This window comes from Pseudophryne corroboree, chromosome 3 (assembly GCF_028390025.1).
Source record: "Pseudophryne corroboree isolate aPseCor3 chromosome 3, aPseCor3.hap2, whole genome shotgun sequence".
NCBI lineage: Eukaryota > Metazoa > Chordata > Amphibia > Anura > Myobatrachidae > Pseudophryne > Pseudophryne corroboree.
In genome coordinates this window covers 525,249,461-525,271,359 of record NC_086446.1, presented here as the reverse complement: position 1 = coordinate 525,271,359, position 21,899 = coordinate 525,249,461, and the positions used below count along the sequence as shown (strand labels likewise).

At 48.4% G+C, this 21,899-nt stretch overlaps 1 protein-coding gene across 1 annotated transcript in view; it reads right to left on the bottom strand.

Annotated features, from left to right (window-relative positions):
• MAP2K6 (mitogen-activated protein kinase kinase 6) overlaps positions 1 to 21,899 on the bottom strand; it is a 126,872-nt gene that overhangs the window by 61,253 nt on the left and 43,720 nt on the right. The window lies entirely within an intron of this gene.

Below are 21,899 nucleotides of genomic sequence, written 5' to 3'. Positions count from 1 at the left end.
AAAAATAATTTAAAAATAAGAAAACCGACATTTCTGCATCAGCGATCATACCAACCAAATATGTAGCAGGGTGGCAGCAACCAAAGGTTAGGTGCCAATGTAGGAAGTATGGAGTAAACGATAATAAAAGTAAGAGACAGAGGGCACTATTCAATTGTTATTGTGGCCCGATCTCTCGTCTAAAGTGACGGGATATCGCAGAAGCTGTATTCAATTGATGTTCGTTATCACGCCAATAGGGTCTGGTTTAACCAGGTAAAAGCAGCTAAACCAGACTAAACTAACGGGCGTGATCATGAATAGTGCATTTAGGTGCCCAAACAGGTAACTTTTCGCACATTTCAGCTCGCCAATCCCGTCGGGAGAAGTGATCCTGCTTATAAGAGATTACAATCTAAGGGATAGATTCAATTCAGAGTGAATTGAATAGCACTGGTAAGGAGCTCTCGAATCGATTAAATTCAATCAGTGCTATGTCAGAGAATGCCTGTACTTGCAGACTACACACAGTGTTTAGTCGTAAGAACGGGCATTCTCTGACTAAAGTGCCATGCGGCGATACTGTTTGCACGGCGCTAGGGCACAAACAGTATCGCGGACCTAGTTTTGTCAAATTTCCGCTCGCACCCCCAGAGGGGTGAGAGAAGAAATCCTCTAAAATCGGGGATAACATCGCGCTGAATTGAATGGCTGCGGGAGTTCCCTCCTGGCGCTATTCAATCTGCATTCAATTGAACCGACCCCTGAATGGGAGGGGCAGTCAAACAAAGGTGACAGAGATGGCAAAGACTGTGAGGTAGGATCAAGGAGCAGTGGGTTTAAGATGAGAGCTGGATGCCATTAATGAAGGAGCTCAACCTGAACATCTGTGTGGAGCTCAGTGCTTCCAACACCCCTGCTCGCTCCGGCCCCCTGATATCCCGGGAGGTAAACCTGACTGATATTGGCAAGATCAGCGAGATAACTGTGGAGAATTGAATACCGCCCCATGATCTCCCACCACTTTAGATGGGAGATTGGGGGTGATTAAACAATTGAATTCTTCCCTAAGGGTAAACAAACAGCCTGCACTCAGAGCCCATATTAATAGAAATATAGCGCAGACAAAAAAAAAAAAAAAACTGTAAATATACAGTTGGGCCGATTGAACTGTTTTAAATTGCTGCCGCCACTAGATGGCGCCCAATGGCAGAAAGTCAACTGTTCTGACGTTCAGGCACCCAGTAGCCACGAAGGACACATTTTTTCTTGCAGCCTCCTGAGTTGCGAGAAAAAAGAAAAAAAAAAAAAGTGTGTACAAACTCAGCACTTTGGGTATCCAAACAGTAGCTTGGATGCCTAAAGCAGAACTTTAGAGGAGTTTAGCCATTTTAGGCGGCTAAACCCGGTCCTGTTTGGACGCCACATGCATATGTGCCCAAACAGTTTAATTGTGACAATTAATTGGGCGTCTAAACAATCCTGTTTAGTCAGGAAAATCAGACGCTCAAAGCAATTGAATTCCCAGTTTGTCTATACACCTATCTTTGTCTTTCACCTATTCCAAGCAGTCTACAGCAAAAACTACTTAAAAGAATGTCGAAAACTTTCAGTACATCCTAATGGAGGCCATGGGAAGGAAATTCACGACAAAACAAAAAAGGGCCTTTTTGAAGAACTTTCAACAACCTAAATCTCTGCAATAATTCTGGAGCTGAATTAGCATTTAAGTAAAACAATTTTACCAGTAATGCACATTCTAGCAAATTTCAAATTAGTTTAAAAAAAACTAACAAAGAACCCCCCCCCCCCAAAAAAAAAAAACAAAAAAAAAAAAAAAACAGGAGCTACTCAATTCAACGCGCTGTCATGTCAGAGAATGCCAGTACTTGCTCCATAAACTGGGTGTTTAGTCGCGAGAATGGGCATTCTCCGACTTAAGTGACCCACCACGATGCTATTTGCGCCACTCTAAGGCAAATATAGCAGTGCGCCACTGGTTTATTCCAATTTCTGCTCATACCTCAGGAAGGGTTAGAGCTGAAATCCTGTAGTCCAACTTAACAGCGCGCTGAATTGAATAGCTCTGGGACCTCCTTCCTGGTGCTATTAACAGTGTGCTGATTGAATCGACCCCATTAAGACTGAAAATCAGGGTTTGCCAATTGAAATCACAATTTATTTATTTTTAAATCATTGTTTTTAATCAGTTTAAATAGGATAGGTTTAAAGGAATTAAGGCCCAGATTTATCAAGCCTTGGAGAGTGATCAACTGCACGGTGATAAAGTACCAATCAGCTCCTGTCATTTTGCAAACACAGCCCGTAACATGGCAGATAGGAGCTGATTGGCTGAGTACTTTATCACAGTACAATTGATCTGTCTCCAAGACTTGATAAATCTGGGCCTAATTCTGGACAAACCAAGCATAAAGAGATTTTTGGACCGCTTTAATCAAGTATTGGGACCTGCACATTTTCTGGCTTACGTGAAGGACCCACGTTACTCTGGTAGTTGTCTAACTGCAAATGAAAAGTTAGAAGCTCTTAAGTTTGCCCCCCCAAAAAAATCCACATTCAAATACCTCTCTACCAGCACTAGTCAAGTTCCAAGCACAAACACCCCCGTTTAATGACCTCTTGTTTGGGGATGCGGTTTGACCACGATGTTGTGTCCACAGTGGCACCAATAGATTCGTGGAAAAATTAACATTGGATCAGAATCTGTAGCTGGTAATGAGAATATCATGGTAGCAGTAGAGCTATTGCTAACAGCTTCCACAGTATCAGCTCCAGTAGAAAGAATATTTTCAACATTTGGTTTGGTGCAGAAACCGCTGGAGGGACTGACAAAGCTGCAAAACTTGTGTTTCTTTTTAATGCGTTCAAAAAAACCTAATGTGTAGGCTTATTCAGATTTACAAATCAGGCAAGGCAATTGCCAACTACTGTAACTTTAACATCATTGCCGTTTCTTTCCTTTCGCAGTTTGTGTGATGTGTGTGTAGTTTGCTGTGCCATGACGTGATTCACGGTGACAATCTCAAGCCATTTAAACTAAATAATAGTTACAGTATTTTAAATCCAATTTAAATAAAAATATATATATATATATATATATATATATATTTTATTTTTTTATTTTCCTTAAATCATGATTTTTTCACACTGCTGAAAATTTGGAGACATTCTGATAAGTAGTTGGGCAGCACTAGAGGGCACACAGCTGCAGCAATTCAATTGTTTTGCTGGTCGGGAACCCAGCAGCCGCGGGGAACACTTTTTTGCAGCATCCTGAGGTGTGAGAAAAAAATGTGTGTGGAAATTCGGAAGTATGGACCCCCATAGCAGGGAATTTAGACGGGTTTAGCAGTTTCAGGTGGCTAAACCCAGTCTGTTTGGACGCAAAATGCACTATGTGCATTGGTGACCAAACACAATTGAATCGGGACAATTGTTAAAGCGTTTAAGTCCAGTTTAGATGGAAAATTAGACACCGAAAAACAATTGAATCGGCCCCATTAGATCACATGGCTGTGCATTATTTTCCAACAAATTTACAGTTCCCAGCGTAACCACGCATTTGAACTGCTTCCAGCATTCACACTACCATCTGTAAAACATCCAACTGTTAACACGAGCATCACTTGCAGACAGAACACAGCACATCACTGCCTCAAGCAGCACATTGCTAACAGAAAATGTCAACTATTTTAGTACACTTATACGAGGGGGTATCCTAAAGTTTCAATTATCGCCATGAACAGAATGAGATAGAAAGCTAAATATCATATGTGGAACTTAAGTCTTCTCCATGTAGTCGCCCTGCAGAGCCACATTGTTTCTTGATCTTGCTCAACCTATTATAGAAGTCCTGCAACGGCCTCGAGAGCCACTGATTCATAGGCACTCCTGTCTGCTTCCACAGTGGATGCTTGGGCACAATGTGAGGGTGCATTGTCAGCGAGAAGACAAATGCCTTTACTGATCATACCACAGTGTTTTTCTTTCAAGGCATCTCAATATTTCTGCAAAAGGGTGCAATAGTAAGCACTGTGATGGTCTGACCCTTCTGAAGACAATGGTTTAAGATTACACCATGACAGTCCCAAAAAAACATGACCTTCCCTGCATATTTCTGCACCTTTTTAAAATGATTGGGAGAAGTGTTTCCACTCCTTGCTCATTTCTTTGATCTTCAGATCATAGAGGGAGATCCAGAATTCATCCACAGTCATGACACATGCAAAGAAATTCTCTTCATACTGCTCGAGTCAACAACTGCAAACTTTGCATAGAGTTTGCATGTGAAATGAGGTCAGCAAGTGGGAAACTCATTGTGGTGACACTTTAGACACGTGCAGTTGCTCATGTATAAACCTACACACACTTTGGGGCAGATTCAATGGTTTTAACCTATGGCTAACACTAGGGTGTAAATGGAGCAATTCCATTTGGGGGGGGTGTCGCTCGGCTCTGTTGCTAGCCGGTGCCGGGCACAAGTTCACATTTCTCTGTGCTCTGTACCGGAGGTGCCGGCGGGGGAGTCCATAGATCTAGGAGCACGGCGGCTGGGCGGCGTCCAGTGCAGGCCTCCCCTTTTTCCCCTCTCTCCGGCGAGGCATCGACGTGGCGCAGGGGGGGTCCGGCCACCGGCGAGCAATTCTGGTTGTCGCCGCTGGGGCCGTGCGCACAGACAGGGGGAAATCCATCCTCCCCGCTCTCAAATAGCGCGTCTGACAGGGGCTCCAGCACTGAGGGATAGATGTATTAACCTGGAGAAGGCATAAGGAAGTGATAAACCAGTGATATGTGAAAGGTGATAATGCATCAGCCAATCAGCTCCTAACTGTTAATTTACATATTGGAGCTGATTGGCTGGTTCGTTTATCACCTTACACATATCACTGGTTTATCACTTCCTTATGCCTTCTCCAGGTTAATACATCTGCCCCTGAGTCCCTGTCAGGACGTGAGGCTGCTTTGCGCTCGACGGCTGGCCCAGTAGTTGGCCGCCGCCAGGCGCACATTACGCCGCTGCCTCCAACTCCTCCCGGAGCTATGAGATGGGCTCCAGCTCTGAGTCCCTTAGGGGCTCATGGGAGGGTGAGGCGGTGACTGCAGGGTGGCAGCGTGCTGTAGGTGGCAGGGGTCAGCTCCCTGATAGTAGAGGGGGTGTGCCTGCGCAGTCTTATGCGCAAGTTATGACTGGGGCCTTGACTGCTGACCCTCAGGTTGCTGGGGCTCCGCTCCCCGTCCCCTCCCCGGTTTCCGGCGCATCAGCGGCAATTGTGGCTCCGGCCTCCTTGCCCTCAGAGGGGGCTGGGTCCTCAGCACTGGCGTCTTTAATGGCAGCGCTGGCTTTTGCTATGGCCCCATTAATGGCGGGGGCTCAGGGTTCACAAAACCCCTCCGTGACGCAGCCCGCATTGGATGCGCAGCAAATAGGGGTGCAGCTAGCTCCACTGGCGGCACAGTTTGTGCAGATTCTGGCGCCGGGATTTCAGGGGGCACTCTCCCCGGGCGGAGGTCTGGAGGCGGTTGCGAATGAAGGAGGGACGGGCATCAATTTGAGTGCTGTTGCCGGGCAGCCGGCTCCTGTGGTGGTTGCAGAGTCAGCGGGTGCTGGTGCTCTTCTACCTGCTGTGTCTGCTTCCGTTTCAGATGTTCCTGCCGTGAATCCGGAAACTGGGGATGGAAATGAGCATGCGGTGTCTGGAGTGGCGGAGGCAGCAGGAGGGTCCGGTGAGTCTGGTTCAACTTCCGATGCAGATTGGGGTGTAGAGAGGGCACCTTCTGGGGGTTTGGCTAGCTCTGGCTCCAGCTCACGGGTTACGAAGTCAGGGGATTCCCAGCAGCGGTCCGCTAAAGGGTCGGGCAAGCGTCGTCGACAGTACAGAAAGAAGCACCGCGGGGAGTCCACCACTTCATCTACTGAGTCGTCGGCGTCCGAGCCGTCCAGCGATGAGAAGCGGTCTTCAAAACGCTGAAGGCGTCGGTCCAGCAGCTTTAGCTCTTCTGGGTTGGAAGACCCGGATGAGGCGGTGCACTGCGCGAACACGGCGGTCATGTGAGGGATCCGCCCTAGGGCAAGGGAGCGGATTCGTGTCGGTCGGTCCGTCGACATGTTTTCACGGACGTCGGACGCAAGTGAGGCGTTGGAGGCGGCAAAAAAGGACAAAACCGTCGATTCGTATAAATCTTCTACATTGGTTGAGCGGATTTCGAGTGTTCATGGCATGTTACCACCTGCGGACACGCCCAGACGAGCAAATGAACATGGCTCATTACTTGCACCTGAGACACGGGTTGTATTGGTCAAAAAAGGGTCAGGTTTGGCGCCCGTACAACGAGCAGTTTTATCGCAAGCAGCATGGGCGGTCAATCATGCGGTTCGGGGCCAAGGATGTAGAGGTTTGGCTAGACGCGACAAATGCTCAGTCGGATGACGCTGAACCGTCGGGTGTTAAGCGCCGCAAAACATCGGGAAAAAGTGCCACGCCTTCAGCGACAGGCAGTAAGACGGGAAAATGTTTTTCTTTCAATAATGGGCGATGATCCTTTGGGGCAAAGTGTCATTTTCGCCACCAAATGTCTGCGCTGCGGGGCAGCACCCCAGTAAGGAGTGTAGACACGGGCCTGGTGTGGGTGGCCCCTCAGCAGGTGGACAACCTAGGGGACTTAGGCCCTCATTCCGAGTTGATCGCTAGCTGCCGTTGTTCGCAGCGCAGCGATCAGGCCAAAAATCTGCACTTCTGCGCATGCGTATGGTGCGCACTGCGCACGCGCGACTTACTTTCACAAAAGACGATGCAGTTTCACACAAGTTCTAGCGACGCTTTTCAGTCGCACTGCTGACCGCAGAGTGATTGACAGGAAGCGGGTGTTTCTGGGTAGTAACTGACCGTTTTCGGGGAGTGTGTGTAAAAACGCAGGCGTGCCAAATAAAAACGCAGGAGTGGCTGGGGAAATTTAGGCGTGGCTGTGCGAACGCAGGGCGTGTTTGTGACATCAAAACAGGAACTAAACAGACTGAAGTGATCGTTGGCTAGGAGTAAGTCTCGAGCTACTGCACAATCTTTTTTTGTAGCAGCGCTGCGATCCTTTCGTTCGCACTTCTGCTAAGTTAAGATACACTCCCAGAGGGCAGCGGCTTAGCGTTTGCACGGCTGCTAAAAGCAGCTAGCGAGCGATCAACTCGGAATGAGGGCCTTAGTGCACAGTAAAGCCCCCACGCCAGTTGATGTGCCCGCTATGTTGCGCTGGCTTGACATCTACTCCAGGCGTGCTGATGCAGAGTTTTTGCGGGATGGTTTCCTTCATGGCTTTCGGCTTCCTGTGGAGGGTGTTGTGGGCATGGGTTCACCTCGGAATTTACGTTCTGCTAGGGAGTATCCGTTGGTATTGCAGGAGAAAGTCATGAAGGAAGTTAGGCTTGGAAGGATGATCGTCCCATTTTTGGAGCCCCCTCTGCCGGATTTGGTTTTGTCCCTGGTGGGGGTGGTTCCAAAAAAGGTCCTGGGAATATTTAGTTTAATCCAGCACCTGTCTTGGCCTCGGGGGGGGGGGGGGGGGGGGGGTCTGTCAACGATGCAATCCCTGCGGATTTGTGTCAGGTGACTTATCAGTCCTTTGATGAGGCATTGGATTTGGTCAGGTCTTTCGGGGTCGGGACCCTTAGGGCCAAGATAGATATGGAGTCCGCTTTACGGTTGTTGCCTTTGCATCCGTAATTTTTCCGGTTCATGGGTTTTTGACTGGAGGACGGTTTCTATTTGGATAGATGCCTGCCCATGGGGTGCTCTATTTGTTGCTCCTATTTTGAGAGGTTCAGCACGTTCCTGCACTGGTGCGTCCTGCGCCTCTCAGGGGGTCGAGGTGTGGTCCACTATTTGGATGATTTCCTTTTAGTGGGCCACCCAAGCTCCTCACGTTTGCGGATCTCTTGGCGGGGGCTCTTTCGTTGTTTGCGGAGTTCGGCGTGCCCGCTGCTCGTGATAAGACGGAAGGGCCCTCGCCGGTTATCTCTTTTCTGGGGATCGAAATTGATGCCTTAGAAGGGGATAGCCGTCTTCCGCAGGGGAAGGTGAGCAAGTTGCGGGATGTCAGGGCTCTGGCGGTCGAGAAAGTTACCTTACGACAGGCACAATCGATGTTAGGACTTCTTAACTTCGCGTGTAGGGTAATTCCAATGGGGCGTGTTTTTAGTTGTAAACTGGAGCAGGCTACAGCACGGGTTCAGAGACCGCATCATTTTATTAGACTGTCTGCGGAATTGAAAAGGGATCTTCGGGTCTTGGTGGAATTTCTGGCTGCATTTAAATGGAATACGCATTTGGGTGTCACTGGTACAGCCCAACTGCGTTCTCGAGCTGTACACGGACGCTGTGGGATCTTCAGGCTTTGGATCATATTTTGAGGGTCGGTGGTGCGCTGCTCCCTGGCCTGATGAGCGAGTAGCCAGGGGCTTGACGAGGGATCTCCTTTTGCTCGAGCTCTTCCCTATCATGGTTTCGCTAGAACTCTGGAGGTCTTATTTGCGCAATCGCAGCGTGGTTTTTTGGTGTGATAACCTGGGCATGGTTCACGTGGTCAACCGTCAGCACGCAACGTCTCTGCCGGCGATTTGTTTGCTGTCCCAGTTTGTGCTCCATTGCCTGCAGTTTAATATACTGTTTAAGGCGCGGTATGTGTCGGGGGTAAATAATGACATTGCTGATGCGTTGTCGCGGTTTGATTGGCTGTGTTTTCACATGCTTGTCCCATCTGCTTGCCAGTTCGGTGAGTCTTACCCATCTCCTGTCTGGCAGGTTATCAAGCCAGATTGGAGGGTTTAGCTAATCGGTCCATAGCCCCGGGGACCTTGCGCAGTTATCAAGCTGCTTGGGCTGAATGGCGTCGATTCGCTGCTCGCAGCAACAACCATGGTAAGACCGGCAGGACGCTTATTCTTGAGTTCGTGTGGGGCTTATATGCTGCGGGGAGGTCCAGGGCGATGGTTGTGAAAACGCTTGCTGGGGATGTTTCATTTTTTCAGGGTGAAGGGTATGGAGGACCTTTCAAAGAGCTTTCCTGTGCAGAACGCGTTGAAGGGTTGGGCCAGACTGGCCCCCGTGCCTCCGGATGCTCGGAGGCCTATTGATCTGTCGTTGCTGGCGCGGTTGCTAATTTCTTTACCAGAGGTTTGTTGCTCTGAGTTTGAGGTCCTGCTGTTTAGCGTGGCATTCGTGATAGATTATCACGGGGCCTTTCGGGTGTCGGAGTTAGGGGCACCTTCTAAGCGGGACTCCCCGTCGCTACTTTGTTTACACGTTTTTCTTTGCACGTTTTTGCAGTCCTTTGTCATATTCGGTCAAAGATGGACCAGTTGGGAAGGGGTCGCTGGGTATCCATGCCGGCCTGCTCAAGGGCTGAGGCGTGTCCGGTGGTTTGGGCAAAGCGATACTTGAATCATCGCCCCTCGGTGAAGGGAGCATGGTTGATACATGCCGATGGATCCCCCATGACCCTTTTTCAATTTGGCTGGGTGTTCAAGCGGTGTATAGAGGCGGTCGGGTTGCTCTCGAAAAGAGTTTGGGACGCATTATTTTCGAATAGGTGCTGCCACATCGGCTGCAGCGGCAGGTGCCTCAGTAGAACAGATCAAGGCATTGGGCCATTGGAAGTCCAGTGCCTATAGGAGGTATATTCGTCTCCGGTAAGTAGCTCACCTCCCAACTTGGGGATTAGCTACTCGCCACCGCCTTACAGGTGGGGGTTCCAGAGGAATTTTTGTTTTACCACCAGTTTTAGTTAGGTTTCTGCCGGCTGGTGGAAGTTTGTGTTTTTGCCTCTGGTCAAGTTGGGATTCCCCGGCCCGCCTCTCCCCCTTGCTAGGAATTTTTCTTGCTGTCCTAGGCAGTCTTTCACTTCTTTACTTTCCTTTATTCGTTTGGGGGTCTCACTTTTGTGTTTTTATTCCTCTTACAGGTGCTCAAGTGGATGTGTATCCTATCTGGATTGTTGTGCACTCGTTTGTTTTTTGGGCTGGCCGTTCCCGCTTTGCGAGTCAGCGATAGTAAGAGGCTAGATATGTCTGAGTCGCAGACCCAGGCATGGAAGAAATCTGTGGAAGATATGTTATTCCAAAGTCAGGTCCCCTCAGGGTCACAAAAACGTACGTTGGCCCAGTTGGCAGACACGGATACCGACACGGACACTGATTCCAGTGTCGACTATAGAGATTCCAGGTTAGACCCAAAATTGGCTAAAAGCATTCAGTACATGATTGTGGCGGTTAAAGATGTATTACATATCACCGAGGACCCAGCTATCCCTGATAAAAGGGTCTGTATGTATAAAGAAAGGAAACCTGAGATAACATTTCCTCCCTCTCATGAACTGAACACGCGATTTTAAAAAGTTTGGGAAGGTCCTGACAGAAAGTTTAAGATTCCCAAAAGAATTATGGCAGCTTATCAGTTTCCCTCGACGGATAGGGAAAAGTGTAAGTCACCCCCCACCGTGGACAAGGCCTTGTCTCGTTTGTCTAAAAAGGTGGCTCTCCCGTCACCTGATACGGCGGCCCTTAAGGATCCTGCGGAGCGTAAACAAGAAAATACGTTGAAGTCCATTTATGTGACCACAAGTACACTACTCAGACCTGTCATTGCGTCTGCGTGGGCAAGTAGTGCTATCGAAAAGTGGGCAGATAACTTGTCATCTGATATAGACACCCTAGATAGGGATGGCATCCTCTTGACGCTGGGTTACATTAAGGACGCTGCAGCATACCTTAAGGAAGCTGCGAGAGATATTGGTCTTTTGGGATCAAAGGCCAATGCCATTGGCTGTCTCAGCTAGGTGTGCGTTGTGGATTCACCAATGGAATGCTGATGCTGACTCCAAGAAAAGTATGGAACCTCAACCATATAAAAGGTAAGGCCTTATTTGGAGACGGCCTTGATGATTTGGTATCTACGGCGGGTAAGTTATCCTTTTTACCTTATGTTCCTCCACAACAAAAGAAACCGCACCATTATCAGATGCAGTCCTTTCGGCCCAATAAAGTCAGAAAGGGCCGAGGTTCTTCCTTCCTTGCTACTAAAGTAAGGGGAAGAGGTAAACGATCTCCAGCCTTGTCAGGCTCCCAGGAGCAGAAGTCCTCCCAGGCTTCTGCCAATTCCACCGCATGACGTTGGGGCTCCTGTGCGGGAGTCCGCACCGGTGGGGGCCCGTCTAAAACTCTTCAGTCAGTTTTGGGTTCGTTCGAACCTAGACCCTTGGATTTTACAAATAGTATCCCAAGGATACAAGCTGGAGTTTCAAGACATCCCCTCTCGCCAGTTTTTCAAATCAGCCTTACCAGCTTTTCTTCCGGGCAGGGAAGTAGTTTGCGACGCAATACAAAAATTTTGGCAAAATCAGGTTATCGTCAAGGTTCCCCAGTCACAACAGGGAGAAGGTTTTTATTCGAGCCTGTTTGTGGTCCCGAAGCCCGACGGCTCGGTCAGACCAATCCTAAACCTGAAATCCCTGAATTTCTACCTAAAAAGAGATTCAAATTCAAGATGGTATCTCTCCGAGCAGTGATCTCCAGTCTGGAGGAAGGGGATTTTATGGTGTCGGTAGACATAAAAGATGCCTATTTACATGTTCCCATTTATCCTCCACATCAGGCTTACCTGAGATTTGCAATTCAGGATTGTCATTACCAATTTCAAACGTTGCCGTTTGGTCTATCCACGGCTCCGAGGATTTTGACCAAAGTGATGGCGGAGATGATGGTTCTCCTTCGCAAGCAAGGAGTCACAATTATCCCATACTTGGGCGATCTCCTGATAAAGGCGAGATCCAGGGACCAGTTGGTCTGAAACGTTGCACTCTCCATGACAGTTCTTCAACAACATGGTTGGCTCCTAAACTTGCCAAAATCACAGTTGATTCCGACGACGTGGTTGTTGTTTTTGGGAATGATATTGGACACAGAACTACAGAGAGTCTTTCTTCCTGTGGAAAAGGCTCTGGAACTTCAGAGTCTGGTCAAACAAATTCTGAAACCAGCAAGAGTGTCAATCCATCAATGCATTCGGTTGCTGGGGAAGATGGTTGCGGCCTACGAGGCCATTCAGTTTGGCAGGTTCCATGCCAGGGTGTTCCAGTGGGACCTGTTGGACAAGTGGTCCGGGTCCCATCTACACATGCACCAGAGGTTAATCCTGTCTTCCAAGACCAGGGCATAACTCCTGTGGTGGCTGCACAGCTCTCACCTCCTAGAGGGGCGCAGGTTCGGGATACAGGACTGGATCCTAGTGACCACGGATGCAAGCCTCCGAGGTTGGGGGGCAATCACAATGCGAGAAAACTTCCAAGGAAGATGGTCAAGTCAGGAAGCTTGTCTCCACATAAATGTTCTGGAGCTAAGGGCCATTTACAAAGGCCTACTACAAGCGGAACATCTTCTTCGAGGTCTGCCTGTACTGATCCAGTCGGACAATGTGACAGCAGTAGCGTACATAAACCGTCTGGGCGAAACGAAAAGCAGAGCAGCGATTGCAGAAGCCACAAGTATTTTCCGCTGGGCGGAAAAGTATACAAGCGCTCTGTCAGCAATCTTCATACCAGGAGTGGACAACTGGGAAGCAGACACGATCTCCATCCAGGAGAGTGGGGACTCCACCAAAAAGTCTTCGCAGAGGTGACAGGTCATTGGGGAGTTCCTCAAGTGGACATGATGGCTTCTGGTCTCAACAAGAAGCTTCAGAGATATTGTTCCAGGTCAAGGGACCCTCAAGCGATTGCAGTGGATGCTCTGGTGACACCGTGGGTGTTTCAGTCAGTGTATGTGTTCCCTCCACTTCCTCTCATTCCAAAAGTTCTAAAGATCATAAGAAAAACAAAGGTCCGAGCGATCCTCATTGTTCCAGACTGGACAAGGAGGGCTTGGTATCCAGATCTTCAGGAATTACTCATCGGAGCTCCCTGGCCTCTTCCTCTGCGCGAGGACCTGTTACAACAGGGGCCGTGTGTGTATCAGGACTTACCGCGGCTACGTTTGACGGCGTGGAGGTTGAACGCAAAATCCTAGCCCGTAAGGGTATTCCCAGTGAAGTCATTCCCACACCACTTCAGGCCAGGAAAGGGGTAACGTCCATACATTACCACCGTATTTGGGAGGAAATATGTTTCTTGGTGTGAATCCAAGAAGGCTCCTACGGAAGAGTTTCAGCTAGGACGGTTTCTCCATTTTCTACAAGCAGGTGTGGATGCGGGCCTAAAATTGGGCTCAATTAAGGTTCAGATTTCAGCCTTATCGGTTTTCTTTCAGAAACAATTGGCCTCCATTCCAGAAGTTCAGACTTTCGTGAAAGGTGTGTTGCACATCCAACCTCCCTTTGTGCCTCCAGTGGCACCATGGGATCTTAATGTGGTGTTGCAGTTCCTTCAATCACATTGGTTTGAACCGTTACGGAAGGTGAAGTTAAAATTCCTCACTTGGAAAGTGGTCATCCTGTTGGCCTTGGCATCTGCAAGGCGGGTGTCTGAGTTAGCGGCCTTGTCTCACAAGAGCCCTTATTTGATCTTCCATGAAGAGAGAGCTGAATTGAGGACACGTCAGCAATTTTTACCGAAGGTGGTTTCCTCTTTACACATAAACCAACCTATCGTGGTTCCTGTGGCTACTGACGCCTTCGTTGAGTCAAAATCTCTGGATGTGGTCAGAGCTTTGAAGATTTATGTCGCCAGAACGGCTCAGATTAGGAAAACAGAGGCTCCGTTTGTCCTGTATGCTCCCAACAAGGTTGGGTGTACTGCTTCCAAGCAGACCATTGCGCGTTGATCTGTAACACGATTCAGCAGGCCCATTTCACGGCTGGATTACCATTACCAGAATCAGTGAAGGCCCATTCCACTAGGAAGGTGAGCTCATCCTGGGCGGCTGCCTGGGGGGGTCTCGGCATTGTAACTTTGCCGAGCAGCTACTTGGTCGGGGTCAAACACTTTTGCAAAGTTCTACAAGTTTGACACCTTGGCCGATGAAGACCTTAAGTTCGGTCAATCGGTGCTGCAGAGTCGTCCGCACTCTCCCGCCCGTTCTAGAGCTTTGGTATAACCCCATGGTTCTAATGGTGACCCCAGCATCTTCTAGGACGTACGAGAAAATAGGATTTTAATACCTACCGGTAAATCCTTTTCTCTTAGTCCGTAGAGGATGCTGGGCGCCCGTCCCAGTGCATACTGTATCTGCAGTTAATAGTTCTGGTTACACATATGTTGTGTTAGGTTTATTGTCAGCATGTTGCTGCAATTGTTCATGCCGTTGGCCTGTGTTCTGTTGAATGCCATGTTGTGCGGCATGCTTTAGGTGTGAGCTGGTATGAATCTCACCTTAGTTTAACAATAAATCCTTTCCTCGAAATGTCCGTCTCCCTGGGCACAGTTCCTATAACTGGAGTCTGGAGAAGGGGGATAGAGGGAGGAGCCCGTTCACACCCTTTCAAAGTCTTAAAGTGCCCATGTCTCCTGCGGATCCCGTCTATACCCCATGGTTCTAATGGTGACCCCAGCATCCTCTACAGACTAGGATTTACCGGTACCGGATTTACCGGTAGGTATTAAAATCCTATTATTCTGTGTATGGTGCAGAGTAATAATCATCCACAGCCTGAAAACTGTTTATTAAAGGTCTGGACCGTATGGTTGTTAAACCTGTCCCATATTCCTGACTGTCATTCAGCCAACTTCAGACACTGAATGGAGATCACTTACGTATATCGTGCAGTGAATGGAGGCACTCAGATTACCAGCCCATCCTCCTCCCTGTCACTTATGGTTGGCTACACTATCATGGAGTCTATGGCCAGCATTTTAGAACAGGTAGCGATCAGCAAAATACATTTTCTTCTTTTCTCAAATAGGCAAAAATAATAGCAAACACATATACGACAAAAGGAACATTCATTCTAATGCACTGAAAAATAAATATATAAAAAATAAGTACTTAAACCGTAATTTGCAATGACTTACAAGCACTTGCCTTTTACGTGATTAAACAGAAGGTGTTAAAGTAGATCTGTCAGCAAGATAGCCTGCATTCCTATAGGAGATTATGGAGGTCATTCCGAGTTGTTCGCTCGGTAAATTTTTCCGCATCGCAGCGATTTTCCGCTAAGTGCGCATGCGCAATGTCCGCACTGCGACTGCGCCAAGTAAATTTGCTATGCAGTTAGGAATTTTACTCACGGTTTTTTCTTCGTTCTGGTGATCGTAATGTGATTGACAGGAAGTGGGTGTTTCTGGGCGGAAACAGGCCGTTTTATGGGTGTGTGGGAAAAAACGCTACCGTTTCTGGGAAAAACGCGGGAGTGGCTGGAGAAACGGAGGAGTGTCTGGGCGAACGCTGGGTGTGTTTGGGACGTCAAACCAGGAACGACAAGCACTGAACTGATCGCAGATGCCGAGTAAGTCTCGAGCTACTCAGAAACTGCACAGAGATGTATTTTCGCAATATTGCGAATCTTTCGTTCGCAATTTTAAGAAGCTAAGATTCACTCCCAGTAGGCAGTAAAAGCAGCTTGCGAGCGAACAACTCGGAATGACCCCCTATGTCTGGCTGCTACCCAGGATCACCTTTGGACCTCCTAAGCAAACTGCCATTACAAGGCAACACTCTGCCCTCAACACAATGGGGGCAATTTAAATGGGGGGTTTTTTTGGCTGCCCAAACGGGCAATTCAATTGTTGCTCTGATTGTGTGCCCATTACTTTTAAAGTATCCAAAATAGACTGGGATTAGCCGCGAATAGCGGCTATTCCCATCTAAAGTCCTGGTTAGAGCACCCAAACCACAGACTTTTTGAACGTTTCCTCTCGCCACCCAAGGAAGCAGTGAGAAGAAATGTCTCTGCGGCGGTTAACAGACACCTGAACAAAGCCACAATTGAACAAAACAGAAATGGTACACAAAGGGCGAAATTAATCACCCCCTGATCTCCCATCTTTAAAGTGACGGCAGATCGCAGGGGCTATATTCAATGGATTCCCCCTATCGTGCTAATCGCGCCCATTAGTGTTGGGTTTAGATGCGTACAGCGGCTAAACCTGAATAAACGAATGGGTGCTATATGGGAGTGCAGTTTGGACGCCCAAACAGGTCACTTTTCACACATTTCAACTCGCACCCCTGGTAGCTGAACGTGCCTGAACGGAGTTACAAATTAATGAATACAAATGAATAGCTCAACTGTGTGTTATCTGCTGGCTGCCGCAGGTAAAAACATTTGAATTCAGTCCAATGAAACGAAAGCACTTGGGTTACTTCTTTTGGCCACATTTCCCAAATGTACCAACCTCCGGAATGCAATACATTCTATAGCTTGGACCCAAAAAGCATTGCCTAATAGGATTTTGGTTACCTACCGGTAAATTATTTTCTCGTAGTCCGTAGAGGATGCTGGGGTCCACATTAGTACCATGGGGTATACACGGGTCCACCAGGAGCCATTGGCACTTTAAGAGTTTGAGAGTGTGGTCTGGCTCCTCCCTCTATGCCCCTCCTACCAGACTCAGTCTAGAAACTGTGCCCGAGGAGATGGACATCTTCGAGAGAAGGATTTAACACAGATAGTGGAGAGATTCATACCAGCTCACACATACAAGGCACATCAGACCAACTTACCCTGAAAACTCAGCAACCGCTGAAAACATTACTTACCAAGTAAAAATGCAGTACTTAACTAAAAACAAAGTTGTACTGAACCAGATACAATTGCAGGAAAACAAAGCGCTGAGCGGACGCCCAGCATCCTCTACGGACTACGAGAAAAGGACTTACCGGTAGGTAACCAAAATCCTATTTTCTCTTACGTCCTAGAGGATGGTGGGGTCCACATTAGTACCATGGGAATGTACCAAAGCTCCCAGAACGGGAGGGAGAGCGCTGAGGCTCCTGCAGAAGTGATTGACTGAACTTCAGATCATCAGAGGCCAAAGTATCGAACTTGTAGAACTTTGCAAACGTGTTCGACCCGGACCAAGTTCCCGCTCGGCAAAGTTGTAACGCCGAGACACCCCGAGCAGCCGCCCATGAAGAACATACTTTACGAGTAGAGTGGGACTAAACAGATTTTGGACACGGCACTCCTGCCGTAGAATCAGCGTACTGGATAGTGAATCTAATCCAGCGAGCTATAGTCTGCTTCCAATTTTCTTGGGATCATACAGGACAAACAGAGTCCGATTTCCTGTGACGAGCAGTCCTCTTCACATAGAATCCCAAAGCCCTCACAACATCCAAGGACTTTGACGAAATTGAGGAGTCAGTAGCCACTGGCACCACAATAGGTTGGTTGATATGAAATGCCAACACAACCTTTGGAAGAAACTGCTGACGTGTCCAGAGCTCAGCTCTATCTTAATGGAAGATCAAGTAAGGGGTTTTACAAGACAAAGTCGGACACACGTCTAGCAGAAGCTAAGGCCAACAAGGTGACAGCCTTCCATGTAAGAAATTTGACCTCAACCTCCTGTAGAGGCTCAAACCAGTCCGACTGGAGGAACTGCAACACCACGTTAAGGTCCCAAGGCGCCGTAGGCAGTACAAAGGGAGGTTGAACGTGCAGAACTCCCTTTAAAAAGGTCTGAACCTCAGGGAGGGCAGCCAATTGTTTCTGGAAGAAAATGGACAGGGCCAAAATCTGGACCTTCACAGATCCCAACCTCAGGCCCATATCTACACCTGCTTGCAGGAAGAGGAGGAAACGTCCCAGTTGAAACTCCACCATAGGAAACTTCTTGAACTCACACCAAGAGACATATTTCTTCGAAATACGATGGTAATGCTTAGACGTTACCCCTTTCCTAGCCTGTATCAGTGTAGGAATGACCTACGGAATGCCCTTCTGAGCAAGTATCAGGCTCTCAACTTCCATGCCGTCAAACGTAGTTGTGGTAAGTCTTGATAGACAGACTGCCCCTGCTGCAGCAGGTCCTCCCGAAGAGGAAGAGGCCTCGACTCTTCCTGCAAGAAATTCAGGTTTGCGTACCAAGCCCGCCTTGGCCAGTCTGGAGCAATGAGGATCGCTTGAACTCTTGTTCTCCTTACAAGCTTTAGAACTCTTGGAATGAGTGGAAGTGGTGGAAACACGTACACCGACTGGAACACCCACGGAGATACCAGGGCGTCCACTGCTTGTGGGTCCCTCGACCTGGCACAATAGCGTTGAAGCTTCTTGTTGAGACGAGAGGCCATCATATCTATTTTGGGGTAACCCCCAAAGGTCTGTTATTTCCTTGAACACCTCCGGATGGAGACCCCACTCCCCTGGATGGAGATAGTGTCTGCTGAGGAAGTCTGCTTCCCAGTGGTCCACTCCCGGAATGAAGATTGCTGAGAGCGCCAACACGTGTCTTTCTGCCCAGAGGATGATTCTGGTCACCTCTGACATTGCCACTCTGCTCTTCGTTCCGCCCTGTCGGTTTAAGTAAGCCACCGTCGTTACATTGTCCGACTGTACTTGAATGGCCTGATCTCTCAGATGATGGGCCACCTGAAAAAGACCGTTGTAGATGGCTCTTAGTTCCAGGAGGTTGATCGGCAGGCCGGCTTCCAGACTTGACCACCTTCCTTGGAAGGTTTCCCCTAGAGTGACTGCGCCCCAGCTTCGAAGGCTCGCATCCGTGGTTAGAAGGACCTAGTCCTGAATCCCGAACCTGCGGCCGTCCAGAAGGTGAGGCAACTGGAGCCACCAGAGTAGTGAAATCCTGGTCTTTGGTGACAGACAAATTCTCTGGTGCATGTGGAGATGAGACCCTGACCACTTGTCCAGGAGATCCAGTTGGAAGGCCCGAGCATGGAACCTCCTGTACTGGAGAGCCTCGTAAGAGGCCACCACCTTTCCCAAAAGGCGAATGCATTGATGAACCGACACCCAGGCTGGCTTCAGGACATCCCGGACCAGTTTGTTTCACCAACGCCTTTTCCTGCGGAAGAAACACCCTCTCCACTTCTGTGTCGAGGATCATCCCCAGAAAAGACAACCTCTGGGTTGGTTCCAAATGTGATTTTGGAAGGTTCAGAATCCAACCGTGGAGTCTGAGTAGGTGGGTTGTGAGAACAATGGACTGCAACAGCTTCTCCTTGGACGATGCCTTTATCAGCAGATCGTCCAGATATGGAATGATGTTCACCACTTGTTTGCGGAGGAGAATCATAATTTCCGCCATCACCTTGTTGAACACCCTCGGTGCTGTTGAGAGGCCGAATGGCAGGGCTTGGAACTGGAAAGGACAGTCCAGTAATGCGAAACGGAGAAAAGCCTGATGCGGCAGCAAAATCGGAATGTGGAGGTATGCATACTTGATATCCAGGAATACCAGGAATTCCCCCTCTTCTACACCTGGTATCACTGCCCGGAGAGACTCCATTTTGAACTTGAACTCCTTTAGAAAGGGGTTCAGTGATTTTAGGTTCAGAATGGGCCTGACCGAACCATCCGGTTTCGGAACCACGAAAAAGGTTCGAATAGTAGCCTGTGGTTTGCAAATGAGGAGGAACTGGCACAATGACCTGTGCCTCCACCAACTTCTGGACAGACTCTTGTAGTACAGTCCTGTCTGCCAGTAGAACTGGCAAGCCTGATTTGAAAAATCGGTGAGGAGGGAGATCCTGAAATTCCAGCCTGTATCCCTGGGACACAATATCTATCACCCATGGATCCAGGCCGGACAATACCCAGATGTGACTGAACTGTCTGAGTCTTGCTCCCACTGGCCCCACCTCCAGGCCGCGCAGTCCACCGTCATGCGGAGGACTTTGGCATACTTGAAACAGTCTTTTGTTCCTGGAACCTGCAGCAGCAGGTTTCTTGGATTTAACTCGACCTCCTCTAAAGAAGGTATTGGACGGTTGGCCTTTCTAGGCTTGTTAGGCCGAAAGGACTGTGATGCTGATGAAGAGAAAGATTTCTTCGGAGCAGGTGCAGCTGAGGGAAGAAACTGAGACTTACCCGTTGTAGCTGTGGATATCCACGCATCCAAAGCTTCCCCAAAGAGAGCCTGACCGGTGTAGGGTAGGGACTCCACACTTTTCCTGGATTCCGCGTCGGCCGACCACTGGCGCAGCCACAGTCCTCGACAAGCTGAAACAGACATGGAAGAGATTCCCACAGCCATGAAACCCTGGTCTTTCATGGATTCTACCATAAAACCAGCTGAGTCGTGAATGTTACGCAAAACAATTCAACATCACCCTTATGCATTGTATCCAAATCCTCAATTAAGGTGCCTGACCACTTTACTATAGCTTCTGCAATCCATGCACTAACAATAGTGGGACGTAATATGGCCCCCAAAGCGGTGTACATGGATTTAAGTGTATTATCAATTTTACGATCAGCCGGCTCCTTTAAGGCGGTAGATCCCGGAACAGGTAAAACCACCTTTTTTGAGAGTCTGGACATAGATGCATCAACAATTAGCGGGTTTTCCCATTTTTTTCTATACTCCTCAGGGAAAGGAAAAGCCACCTGGATCCTTTTAGGGATCTGGAATTTTTTCTCAAGGTTTTCCCATGCTTTCTTCAACACATCTCTGATAGCCTCTATCATCAATTGCACCCCCTTTGCAAGAGAGACAGACCCCTGCAACACATCCCCATTACCGTCTGTGGTGTCAGAATCGGTATCCGTGTCATCTTGCATGACATGAGCAAGCGCACGTTTGTGGGGGTATATAGCGGAGCGTCCTCAGGTACCAGAATCGGGCCATACTGCCATAGAAAATGTCTTTCCTGGAGAAGACCAGGATTCCTTACGTATGTCAATTAAATGGTCAGAATGTGGTAAAACTAATTTAGTAACCTTCTGATGTTTGAACTTATCAGGTTTCTTAGACGAATCAGAAGGGTCAATCTCATCATCAATCTGAAGAATCAGCTTGATAACCTCCACTAGGTCAGGAACATCAACCTGTGTTGAAGAATCTTCATCAGAAGCAGCGGTATCAGCATCTGATGGATCAGTATATTCCCCATCCGAATCAGTAGAATCATCCGAAAATAAGATTTTACTTACCGATAAATCTATTTCTCGGAGTCCGTAGTGGATGCTGGGGTTCCTGAAAGGACCATGGGGAATAGCGGCTCCGCAGGAGACAGGGCACAAAAAGTAAAGCTTTTTCCGATCAGGTGGTGTGCACTGGCTCCTCCCCCTATGACCCTCCTCCAGACTCCAGTTAGGTACTGTGCCCGGACGAGCGTACACAATAAGGGAGGATTTTGAATCCCGGGTAAGACTCATACCAGCCACACCAATCACACCGTACAACTTGTGATCTAAACCCAGTTAACAGTATGATAACAGCGGAGCCTCTGAAAGATGGCTTCCTTCAACAATAACCCGAATTAGTTAACAATAACTATGTACAATTTATGCAGATAATCCGCACTTGGGATGGGCGCCCAGCATCCACTACGGACTCCGAGAAATAGATTTATCGGTAAGTAAAATCTTATTTTCTCTATCGTCCTAGTGGATGCTGGGGTTCCTGAAAGGACCATGGGGATTATACCAAAGCTCCCAAACGGGCGGGAGAGTGCGGATGACTCTGCAGCACCGAATGAGAGAACTCCAGGTCCTCCTTAGCCAGAGTATCAAATTTGTAAAATTTTACAAACGTGTTCTCCCCTGACCACGTAGCTGCTCGGCAAAGTTGTAATGCCGAGACCCCTCGGGCAGCCGCCCAAGATGAGCCCACCTTCCTTGTGGAGTGGGCCTTTACAGATTTAGGCTGTGGCAGGCCTGCCACAGAATGTGCAAGTTGGATTGTGCTACAGATCCAACGAGCAATCGTCTGCTTAGACGCCGGAGCACCCATCTTGTTGGGTGCATACAATATAAACAACGAGTCAGATTTTCTGACTCCAGCTGTCCTTGCAATATATA